The sequence below is a fragment of the Panthera onca genome, chromosome D4 (genome assembly GCF_046562875.1).
Source record: "Panthera onca isolate mPanOnc1 chromosome D4, mPanOnc1 haplotype 2, whole genome shotgun sequence".
In the NCBI taxonomy this organism is placed as follows: Eukaryota; Metazoa; Chordata; class Mammalia; order Carnivora; family Felidae; genus Panthera; species Panthera onca.
The window spans coordinates 25,176,829-25,189,853 of NC_138351.1; the positions used below are offsets into that span (position 1 = coordinate 25,176,829).

General features: G+C 40.8%; 1 protein-coding gene across 2 annotated transcripts in view; it reads right to left on the reverse strand.

The window, feature by feature from the left end:
• FRMD3 (FERM domain containing 3) overlaps nucleotides 1-13,025 on the reverse strand; it is a 310,403-nt gene that overhangs the window by 91,793 nt on the left and 205,585 nt on the right. The gene's annotated exons all lie outside the window — the stretch shown is intronic.

Genomic DNA, 13,025 nt, shown 5'->3' on the forward strand with positions numbered 1-13,025 from the left:
AATACCATTCCTTTTTGCTCAGGGTAAAATACAGGCAATCCTGTTACCCTACCAACAAGCCTGAACAAAGCCATCTGGTAGCACAAACTGTCAACCATTCCACTGGAAAGCTCTGGATTTTGAAAGGAAATCTCAGCCACTAATCCTAGCAGTGTCCTCCAGGGTGGTAAACAAGGTCTTGGCCTCAGCAAGGGAGAAAGGGGCTACAATACAGATGGCTGTAAAGCCTTTTGGGGCTAAATTCCAAAGCAGGATGGTGCAGCATTCCAAAGACTCCACTTTAACTAATGTTAATATCCCACATGTATCTTCGAGAATCCAAACCGTTCCCTAAGGATAAATATGTAACCCTAACAACCAAGTAGAGTTTGCTAAAGAAAACAACAGGAATGTGTTTTTATTTCCAAAACCTAAGATTACATTGTAATATTAAATCTATTTCCACCCACGCTTCCCCCCATAGATGCATTTCCTCCCCAGCCATCAAGACAACTAAATCATCGTGCCTCTAAATCAAAACAGCATGCCATCTACCTTCTCCCTGAAGCCTTTTGAGATCTTCTCTTTACCCTGAGTGACTGAAATTCCACTATGATATGTCTAAGGAGTGTCTTTACTCATCATGATCAGCACTGTGGGGATACTTTTAATCCAATGATTCATTTTTCTTTGGCTATTTCTTTTCGTCTCTTCCCAACCTCCTTCTTCACCAACCTTTATTTCTTTTCTTTCTCTTCTCACCTTTGAGAGACCCAAGTAAATGGATATTGAACCCCCTAGGTCTATCCTCCATGCCTTATAACCTTTGTTTCATTCTCTAAATCGTTCTTTTTGTACATTCTGTATCATTTCTTAATTCCAACTTCCAACTTGCTCATTTATTCTTCAGCTGCATGCATTCTGCTTTTATTTCCGTTTATGAGTTTTTTTAAATATAAATATTGCATTTCCAATGTAATATCTAATTGGCTCTGGAAATAGCTGCCTATTCTTATTTTATGCAATAAATTCCTTTTATTCCTCTGAGGAAAAAAACACATGGTTTCCTTTAAAATCTAATCCTGTTTACACCGTTAATGCTGTTTTCTTGGTGATGGTCTTCGGTTTACTGAGTCAGAATCTCTCATTCACGGAGTTGGTTTCCTTAAGTGTTTGGCGATTCATGGATGGGCATTCATTTTTGTATTTGATATTATTTAACGCAGTGGCCTCTAGAGGTTGTAGGGAAGGAGCGGGTGGTGGGGCATGCCATCTGGGAAGAGTATGTGTTAGTAACTTGATTTTAAACTGAAAGTTGTAGTTTCTCCAAGTGTTGCTCACACACAGGGTACTTCCAGCCCAAGCCCGCTATTGCCCATGAGGAACCAGAGAAAGAGGTCAAAGCTTCCCAACTGTGCCAAATGTAGTTTTGCACTCACCATGATGGCTGACCTGGGTATCTGTTGCCTGAAGCACCCAGAACCACTCCTACCCTACATATGTATTTAACCTGGATTTGCTCCATCTATTTCCCATCTTCCAGAGACACTGTAGGACTTCTGATCCAAAAATGGTCCACAAATGGTATACTTTCCTGCATCTGCTTTCTAGTACTTTTTCTATTATCCATAGGGACTTGGAGAGGGAAGAAAAGGTAGCCATATGTGTTCTTTTCAAAGAAGAAATAATTTTTAATTCATCCTTTACAGAACATATTTCTGAGGGATTGACTCAAAGACCTGCTTTAAGAAAATAAAGTCTTTCTAAAGCCTTTCAGGCTTTCCTCTTCTTTGGTCTTAGTGTTCTAAAGTTTTGCCATGATATATATAAAAACAGCATCTTTATTCATCCTGATCAGCACTGTATTGGCCCTTTCAATACAATTCCTATCTTTCTTTGATTCTTTTCAAGTCACAGTCACTGTGAATTATTTCTCTTCCTGATACCATAACAATAGGTTCAGAAAAGTCACCAACTATATTGATGGGGAAGGGAAAAGGGATTTGGGGGGAAGTTTTCTCAAAACATGCAGGTATTTCTCCATAGCTCTCGTGCAAGTTCCAGTAGTAATAGCTTCTCTTTCACTGAAAAATAAGTCATTAAATCCAAATATTGGATGCCATTTCCTTCCCTGCCACACATTCTCACTCACTCACTCACCCAGAGGCTCATAGCACCCTCTGACGAGGGGCAAAGCACAGAGCTAAGCCATCCAGCATCTGGTGGCCCTCAATGCAGAACTTCAGTCTAATGGCCCAGATGGAGGCCAAAGGGAACCAGGACCCCAGGGCCAAAGTAGCCCAGGCCATTAGCTCTGCTGGGGATAATACTGGTTGACATGAAAGGGCTCTACTCCGTCCCACACTAATAAGAGCTCCTCTGCTCTTGAGAGCTGGCCATTCTCCCCAGTGGTTACATTGTCAGCACCTCTGAATAAAGAACATGGTGTTTATTCTTAAAATCCAAGTTTGGTTTTAAAGCAGACCCCTCTTTTCTATTCAGTCTGGGAACAAGTTAATCATGAAAGGTTGTAATTTCGAAGTTCACATTGGAAAATGAATGGGTTCTGCTCGCCTGGGTGGTCTGACCACTTTCCTGTCCTTTGTAAATCTGATAGGCATCTGATTTCTAGTTGCAAACACTCAACCACAGATGGTAGCAGGTGCAGTGCCACACAGCTCCAGAGGAGGGGCTGCTATTAAACTCAAAGACCTCTACTCACTGGGAGATCACATCCAGGGTGTAAAATGGGAAGCCCTAGTACAGGAAAAGATTTCAGCAACAGGTGCAATAAAAAAAAAAAAAAAGGACTTCTATGTAGAATTTGGTTTAAACTCCAACAAATCAATAAACAATAAAATTTTAAAATATAAAAAATATATGTATATAGATATATATGTCTGTGTCTGTGTATATATATATATATATATATATATATATATCTCAGAAGAAAAGTTAGCAAGACTTAAATAGGCACTTCATAAGATATCCAAATAGCCTACAACTATGTGAAAATGTGCTTAACCTCCTCATGATCAGCAAAATGCAAATTAAAACTATGAGAAATCATTTATACATCATCTATACATTATATACGTTTAAATAGCTAAAATTTAAAACATAGTACCAAACACTCACAAGGATTTGCAGAAAAAGCAACTCTTATACTGCTGGTGGGACAGCAATTTGGTAGAACTATGTGGGAAATTGGCATTATCTACAAAAATTCAACATGTTTACCTTGTAATACAGCAATTCCATTAATAGTTTTATATGCAACAGAAACTTGTGCCTGCCACACCAAGAAATACATAGAATTTTCATAGTAGTGCCATTTGTAGTAGCAAAAAAATAGGAAACTCAAATGTCTATGCACAAGAGAATGGATAGACAAAGGAATGCTCAACAGCCACAAAATTAAATGAATTAAAGCTACATACAACATGGGCAACTATCACAAAGATAAAACTGAACAAAAGAGGCCAGATATAAATGAGTACACACTGAACGAATTTATTTATATGGCTTTTAAAAATGAGTACAACACAACTAACATGTTAAAAGTCAGAGAAGAGATTCCCTTTGGAGAGGAGAGAGAAGGTAAATGTTGAGAAGGGGCAGGATAGGAGCTTCCGGGCTGTTACCAATCCTCTCTGACTTGGGTGGTAGTTATACACATTTGCTTTGTGACAATTCATCTAGCTTTACATTTATGTTTTGTGCACTTTCCTGAATCCGTGTTCTATTTCCATTTTTAGAGCATAAGACAAAAAAAAAAAAGGTGATGAAGCACTGAGAACCCTCACGTACTGTGGGTGTGAGTGTCAGCTTGAGAAACCCCATTAACAAACAAGCCACCACTTCCTAGAAAAGCGAACACCATACAAACTCTACAGCCTTACAAATTCTACACACAGGTTTCTACCTAGGCTAGGAACTCCTTTACATATGCTCCCATGAGAATTATTCAAGAAACCATAAAGACTTTGTAATAGCAAAAACCTGGAAATAACCCAAATGCCCATCAACAGAATGGATACATAAAATGTGACATGTTCATATCATAGTGTATTAGTTACAAAGAAGTACAAATAAAGACCCATGGCTACAGGCATCTGCTTGGAAGAACCTCAAAAACAATGTTGATGGGGAAAGTAAGATGCAAGAATAGAGTAGGATCCCATTTATGTGAAAGTCAAACACAAAGCAATGCATTATTTAGTGATAAATATCAAGTACACTTAACGAAAGCAAAATAAGAGAATGAATACCTCCAAATTCAGAACAGTGCAGAGGAGGGAAGAAGGTGATCTGGGAGGGGTGCACCTGAGATTTCAGGGCATCTGGTGATATTCTAATTCATAAACAGAGTGAGCAGGTCATGGGTGTTTTTTCAACTATTCTATATTTTTTAAGGTTTTTAAATTTATTTTTGAGAGAGAGAGAGAGAGAGGGAGAGAGAGTGAGTGAGTGTGTGCATGAACAGGGGAGGGACAGAGAGACAGGGACACACAGAATCCAAAGCAGGCCCCAGGCTCTGAGCTGTCAGCACAGAGCCTGATGCAGGGCTTGAACTCACACTGCGAGATCATGACATGAGCCAAAGATGCTTAACCGACTGAACCACCCAGGAGCACCTCAACTATTCTTTAAATTACACATATATTGTATATAGTCTTACGTGCTATATATTTGCAATGGTGGAAAAAAAAGGAATAATTCCTGTCCTTTTAATAAAATAATTATTGAAAAAAATATCATTCAGTCTAAAAGTACTGCTGAACAAAACAGGATTAGGAACATAACAGATATGCATGCTGGGCTACCTTTTACTAAACTCTACTGTTCCAAGTGAAATATAATCATTTCTGTTGTAAAGCAATATATGTATTTTGTCACTTAGCACTCATAAAGGAGAAATTCTTATCATTTTATAGATGAGGATTCTGACACTCAAAAAGGAAAAGTAACTTGCTCAAGGTTCCTCAACTAGTAAATGCCAAGGTGAAGTTCACTGCTCAGTGCCTTTGTCACCATCACTACCAACATGATATGGTCATGCCATCGCAGAGCACATCAAAATGAAATGGTTTCTATCAGTTCTTATAAAAACCCTTTTTAAACTCTAAACACTGCATCTTATCAGTGATGAAGCCATCCATCTGAGGTGCCTGATATTCAGACCTGATGAGAGCAGTGAGGTCTCAGTTTTAATCTGGGTCAGAGATCCCCAAACTGAAGCCCATGGGCTAAATCGGGACCACTGCCAGGTTTTGTACAGCCCTTGAGCTAAGATTGGTTTTTCCATTTTTAAATGGTTTAAAACAATCGAACAAAGAGTACTTCCTGACCCATGAAAATTATGTAACATTCAAATTTCATTACCATAAACTCTTACTGGAACACAGCCATACCCATCTGTTTGCATACTGTCTATGGATGTGGTCATGCTCCAACAGCAAGACTGAGAACTTGCAACAGAAATCATATGTTCTGGGGGCCGCTGGGTGGCTCAGCTGGTTAAGCATCCAACTTTGGCTCAGGTCATGACCTCACAGTTCATGAGTTTGAACCCTGTGTCAGGCTCTGGGATGACAGTTCAGAGCCTGGGGCCTGCTTCGGATTCTGTGTCTTCTCTCTCTGTCCCTCCCCCACTCACACTCTGTCTCTTCCTCCCCAAAATAAGTAACCATTAAGAAATCATATGTTCTCCACAGCCTCAAGTGTTTATTAAGCAGCCAAGTATAGAAAAAGTTTGCTGAATTCTGAAGGGTAGGAAGTGAACACAGAAATAGAAAACAACTAAAGCTGATCTCCTTGATTCCATAAAATGAAGGTAAAAATAGTGCCTACACCTTGAAGATGTGGTGTACAGAGTAAGAGGCTGACAGATAAAAAGCCAGTAGACTAATGCCTGGCACAGAGTACGGCCTCCCCTCACCCTCTGAACAGCATTAGTTCAGCACGTGACTGAAATCAGAATCATGAGGCTGAGGGAAATGTCAGGAAGCATGTCAAGATATTCACACCAAAGCAAAGACCCCTCTTTAAAATAAAAGTCCTCAAATGGGTATCATTTGCCTTGGGTTTGATTGCAGATCTCCAACAGCTAAGCACTGAAAAGACCTTATCTAAAAAAGTCAGACACAGAGAAAGGCTAACTGCAAATGTTCAGAGTATAAAGATGTACGAAACCATGGAGGAAAGATGGAGACCCCGATGACACTGGAAACTGAGTCTCCCTGACTCACAGAGGAAGAAGCCAGTGAATGAGCAGGTTTTCAGGAAGACACTAAGACCAGTTAAACACATTTTTTGTGCCTCCTCAGATCTCCCTCTGGACATTTGTTTCTGTCAAAAACTCTTTTTGGTAATGGAAAATAATGATTTTCTATCCTTTGAATCTTACATCAGAAACTGTTCTGCTAAGATTAATAGTGTCTCTAATGAGACATTTAGATGAAACACCAGTGATTAGGTGAATTCTGTAAGAGCTAACAATTCTCTAAAAATATGCTTTCCTAATAAATTAGGTGAGGTCAAGTAATCGTGTATTTAGCCATCTATCTCCCTTCTACCTACCTGGTATTCTTTTTTTTTTTTTTTTTTTTTTCCAAAAGGAACACTCTTATTATCTGTGTATGATAATTAAACGGGGTGTGGGTCTTGCCAGCAAGGATCTGGATTGCTTGGAGCACGGCTGGCAGGAAGGGACGGATTTGGTTCCACCTGATCCATTCAGGTCTTTGAGATGCAGAATTAAACTCAGCAAAGTAGAATTCTCAAGCTAAGTTAGGTTAGGTTTTGCTGCAACTTGGTTGAAAACTTTAGATTTTACTCACCCCTGGCTTCAAATGCTTGACAGTGCTCTCAGAACTTACCCTTCAGCAGGGCTTGGGATCTTAGCACCCATTAGACTCCACAGAGAGTTCTCTATGCTTTATAGCATTGCTGTCAACGTTTTGAACTTCAAGGAGTCTCCTTTGCTTTCTAGAACCATCACTGGCCCTCTGCCCTTCAGAAGGACCTCCCTGTGGTCCTTTCTCTGCTGTTGGCAAGAGCTACCCTGCGCTGGATGAAGGTCTGGAGTGTCTTGCAAGAGTTTCACTCACCTACCTCTCCGATCCTGTCCAACTTCTTCCCTCTTCGCTTGGTGAAGGTCTAGGGCCAAATGGTGGTGGGAAAGTGCAACTCACTCTGTAGCTGGAGTCTTTGTGGTCTCAATCCATTAAGTCAGCCCACTCATGGCCATCAAAGGCTCATTAAGGATTTGGCTAGCTCCCCTTGACCCCACCTAAGGCATATTCCTCCCTCTCCTCCTCCTCCTCCTCCCATATCATCAGAAGTGAAAGCAAGTGCAGGTCTCTACTGTCCTAGGAAAGACATTCTGGATTTTAGTATTTAGGTTTCTTTTCTCTCAGATTGGTTTCAAAAATAGTATTCTGTAGTCTATGTAGCTTGTGGTGTTAACTTGGTGTTAGGGGAAATCAATGTCTCATGCTTTTCTATGTCCTAACTAGGAGTGAGAGTCCCCATTTTGTCATTTCTATTTGTTTACTTAGAGAGGAACATGATCTCTTGCAAACTCCTTGGGGACCACTGGGAACCATTCTTATGAGAGCATTAGATAGAACACTACTCATTTGGGTAACTGCCATGCTATGAGGGAGACGGTGGTAATGCCCGGGGGCCTGGCAAGGACAAAGCTTCCAGGAGAGCAGCCTCTTAGGAAGATGTGCAGGAAAACTCAGGTTTTAGGTCAAGGTCTATTGCTTCTTATCTGTAGGTCCTTGGATAAATTAATTTTTCAGGCATCCATTTCCTTATTGGTACAAGAAGATAGTCGCAAACTCAACCAACAGAGGGAGAAGGTGAATGAGCCAAGCAGGGATGGTGGCGATTTGGAGAGCAAATGAGTCTCCTACAGATAACTGATGCTGAGCTCTGGCCAAGCACTGCTGCATAGGAGAAGGTCTGGCCTTACCAAATCTCCCAGGCGCAAGTAAAGCTGGGGCTTTATGGCAACTGATGCCATTTTGAAAAATGTATTTGGCCCAAACACCTTACATCTGAGTCACAGCATAATTCAACAACTGTCATTTTATAACCCCTGCTTTGGACTCCAAGAGTCCCACAAGTGCAATAACTGAGTGTCAAGTTTTTGGCTTTTGGTTAGTGACCTCTTGATATTCAAAGGCTCTAGGTGGTAGTTTTAGCTGTGTATGACCAATAAAAATAAGGAAACAAGTTAATTGTTACTTTGTGAATATTGTTTTTTAGATAAAATCTTTCAAAACATGAGGGCATGGGAGAGTATAGATGATGAAGGGGATCCCAGCTTGGTGGTGAAGCAGTTGAGGATCAGTGGGCTAGGTCATCCAACACGACCACAGTTTCTGACACAGAGTTGCCTTTTAATAAGTATTTGTTGCATCAATAGATGAACAAATAGATGTATGGATGAATCATGAATGGGTGCATGGGTGGACGGACAGATAGATGGATGCATGTCTGAGTCATGAATGGGTACGTGGATGGATGGACAGATAGATGCATGAATGAATCATGGATGAGTATGTGGATGGACAGAGGGATCACTGGATGGATACACTGTTATAAGCTCATCTAAAGTTCAAAAAGCCTTTGACTATGTCTAATTTTTTTTTACATTTACTTATTTTTGAGAGACAGAGAGAGACAGAACACAAGTGGGGGAGAGGCAGAGAGAGAGGGAGACACAAAATCTGAAGCAGGCTCCAAACTCTGAGCTGTCAGCACAGAGCCCAACGCGGGGCTTGAACTCACAAAGCGTGAAATCATGACCTGAGGCGAAGTTGGACGCTTAACCAACGGAGCCACCCAGGCGCCCCTGACTATGCATAATTTACATGTCACATGTTGGGGGGATCAAAGAATGTATTGAGTCATGGCTGATTCAAGCTGTCAATACTATCCTTCTCCCCTTCTTCAAAGCTATGTTGCACTTTGATGACTTTGCTCTTTCTCCTTTCAAGTCACTGTAGCTAGATTTTACCTATATAAAAATGCTGGTGGCTTGGGTGCATACATGACACACACATGATTTGCCCATGGCCCAACCCTCCCTAGAAATGTCCCTGACTCTAAGCCACATAATACAAGGATTCAGTTTTTACAGGAGGAGCATTTGATGCCAAGTAATTCCCTCTTCAATTCCTATGCCAAATAACAACAGAGAATGGAAATGGATTTGATGATCTTTCAGAGAGAGAGAAAGAGATTCTAGGGCTTTAAAATGAGAGACTTGAGAAAAGAAAGGGCACAGGAAGGAGGTAGTAGAGATGATTAAAAGCACATCTTAAGAAAGATTAGAAGTTGTACAGTAATCTGATCGTTCCCATTTTCCTTTTATACAATAAACGCTCTTCCCCAAGCTGCACAAAAAACATTTCCTGAGGGGGCTCTTGTAATCTCTTCATCAGAAGCACAGGTAGAGGGTATTTATCATTGCAGATCACTTATTTCTAGAAGACTAGACGTTTTTGACACTATAAATCCTTGCCAGGAAGCACATGATTTACAGAGAATGTGAATTTTGAAAAATAAAAAGATAATGACTCTGTATGAAATATACTCAGTGTCATTATTGCTTCCAGGACAAGCCTCACTGCATCAGATCATTATGGTGGTAGTTAATTGGATGATTTTTCTGCTTTTTAAGGACAGGGAATATACTTCATCAAAAACACTTCACCACCAAGTGAGACTTTTGAATATTTGAAAGCTGATGACCTGTGCCTGAAGCTAATCCAAATGTCTTTGCCTCTAATGAGAAATCTGATAAACTGGTATTGAGAGAACCAGCTGAGTAGAAAGTGTAGGAAAACCTCCAGAGAAGCCTCTCAGGGTTCCCGATAGTAAAATCAATCATATTCTTGATCATCAACCCTCAGGACCAATGGAATGGGTATTCCATTCCCTTCTAACCCACATGGCCATGATTAAAGCTGTGGAAAACAGTAACCAAGACAGGCAAAAAAATAACAGAATTGTCACACCCCTAGGGATTGTGGCAACAGCTCCTTCCGGCCACCAGAGGGCTCTGGAAGGAAGAATAACCTATTGCTAAGCAGCCCCAATGCTAGGACCTCATTTCTGCGTACCAAACTCAAATGAAATCTGTAAATCATAAGAGATTCTTTCTTACATGTAGTTTTAAAAAATACTGATCTTTTGTCTTAAAATTATCTACAGAGGCAGGACAGTGAAGCAGAAATTGATTCCAGACCTGCTCTACCACGTGTTCAGAGCAGGAGTCCGCAAATTGGCACCCATGGGTTAAATCTGGCCCACCATCTGTTTCGTCAATCAAGTTTTATCGAATCATCGCCCACTAATTTATGTGTTGTTTAGGTCTTCTTTTTGCTCTACAAAATCATAGCTAAGTGGCTGTAATAGAGATCCCACGTGACCCAGAAAGCCAAAAAATTTATCTATCCGTGATCAAGAAGAATCATTCAGCCTCAGTGAGTTTTAGCCCTAATCTGTATTCAATAATGTGAATCACATATCCCTACATCCTCTAGTTTACAAGTTAGTAGGTGGCCCAATGATGCCTGTATAAAATCTCTCTGAATAAAACACTCTTCACTGCACACCTATTAGAATGACCAAAATCAAGAATGCTGAAAACACCAAATGCTGGTGAGGAGGGTAAATGGAGCAACAGAAACTCTCATTCGTTGCTGGTAGGAATGCAGCCACTTTGGAAGATTGGTGATTTATTTCTTTCAATTTTTCTTTCAATATTTCTTTCTTTCAATATTTCTTTCAAAACTAAACATACTCTCACCATACAATCCTGCAATTGCATTCCTTTGTATTTACCAGAGGGGTTGGAAATTTATGTCCACACAAAAAGCCTGCACATGACTGTTTATGGCAGCCTTATTCATAATTGCCAAAGCTTGGAACCATCCACGATGTCCTTCAGTAGGCCAGAGGATAAATTGTGGAACACACAGACAATAGAATATCATTCAGCAAGAAATGAGCTACGGGTGAAAACACATGGAGGGACTTTAAATGCATATTGCTAAGTGAAAGAAGATAATCTGAAAAGGCCACACACTGTATGATTCCAACGACATGATATTCTGGCAAAGGCAAAACTATGGAGACAGTAAAAAGATCACTGTCTGCCGGTGGCTGTGGCAGAGGGAGAGATGAACAGGCAGAGCGCAGAGAATTTCCAGGGCAGTGGAACCATTCTGCCTGATACTATAATGGTGGATACATGTCATTATACTATTGTCCGTGAAATGTACAACACCAAGAGTGAACCCCAAGGCAAACTACAGATTGTAGGTGATCATGATGTGTCATGGTAGGTTTATCAATTGCAACAAAGACAACACTGGTGGGGATATTGATAACGGGAGAGGCTATGCAGGGAGAATAGGGGATACTCTGTACCTTCCACTCAATTTTGCTGTGAATCTATAAAAAAATAAAAAATAAAGTTTTTTTAATTAAGTAAAAGTTTAAAAAATCCAGGGGCGCCTTGGTGGCTCAGTTGGTTAAACGTCCGACTTCAGCTCAGGTCATGATCTCACAGTCTGTGAGTTCGAGCCCCGCGTCAGGCTCTGGGCTGACAGCTCAGAGCCTGGAGCCCGCTTCAGATTCTGTGTCTCCCTCTCCCTCTGCCCCTCCCCTGCTCATGCTCTCTCTCTGTCTCAAAAATAAATAAAAACATTAAAAAAGAATCCTATTAGTTAATGAGATTACAAAAGCCACTAAGAGTTGTTTGCCAGTTATTTCCAGTTTGCACCTTCCTTGCCATTAGGTAGGACCATGTGACTAGTTATGGCCACAAGCTGAAGGAAGACCTTCCAGAACTCTCTTTTCCCTTTGGCTCAACAACTGGTAAATTCAAACCTGTGAGTACCTTGAGTGACAATGGTGAGCAGAGACCCCCCCCCCCCCAGCTGACATCTGATGGACACTTAGCAGAACAATGAGCCTCGCTCATTCTAAACACAGAGCTTTTGGAGTTGTTCCCTGATCAAAATCTAGTTTATTGTGACCAATATAGAGATGATCAATAACCATGTTGGTAGATTTGCAAAACTGTGACTTCTCCCTACCTACCCTCCTGTTCAGATGGCACATTTAAGGAAGCAAAATTGACCCAGCCATAAATTTCAATCTTCATTCACAAATCTCTTAACATCTAAAAGGAATCTAAGTTGATAACAATTCTTACTACACCCTTGGTCTCCTATTTTCAAGCACCTCAAAATTCCAAGGAGACTCTCTCACTTTCTTCTCCCTAAAAAACTCTTATTCATGGCCGTCTATCATGGCATCTTGGTTCCAACTTAAGGCAGTGTGTAGACTCCCAGAGACAGTGGTTTTCTTTTTCCTCCCTGGTTATTTTTCTCCTAAGAATCATAGTTGTGTCCCTTCCTCAGAGCACATATAAGGAGAAGGATTCCAATCATGTAAAAAGGCAGAAGATTGTGAACCCCCACAGGTGAGTACATTTATCTCACTGTAAATCATCATCACTATTTCTGCTGAACTTTGTGTCCCCCCTGCCATGTCTTTTGTTTTCTTTCTCCACTGGTTCAGAAGCCATGTAGGAAGCAGGAGGTTAGTTTGGGGGTCCCTCAGACCCCCCAAAATGCCAGCTGAATCCTCTCAGGAAGTTTCTGTAATAATAGTTCAGTGATCACACATTATCCCTTTGCTGAGTGGGGAGGGTCACGGGTGCTGTGATAACCTTGGAGAGTAAGATGTTAACACTCTGGTACAGCCTTGTATGGTTGTCTTCCCTCTACAACTCCTTCCTGACACTGTTGGGTTTGCAAAGTGATCCAACCAAACGTCCAATTTCCCACACCAGAAAATCAACACTTTCAAAACCTGTGTGCAAAGGGCTCACTGACTCCCCAAAATAACCTGTCTCTATGGCAGCCTTCCAACCAATTCTAGAAAGTCTCTCTCCCTCTGCACTGTCAGCTCATTCTGCTCTTATCTTCCCATCCAAACCTATAATCTCTCTC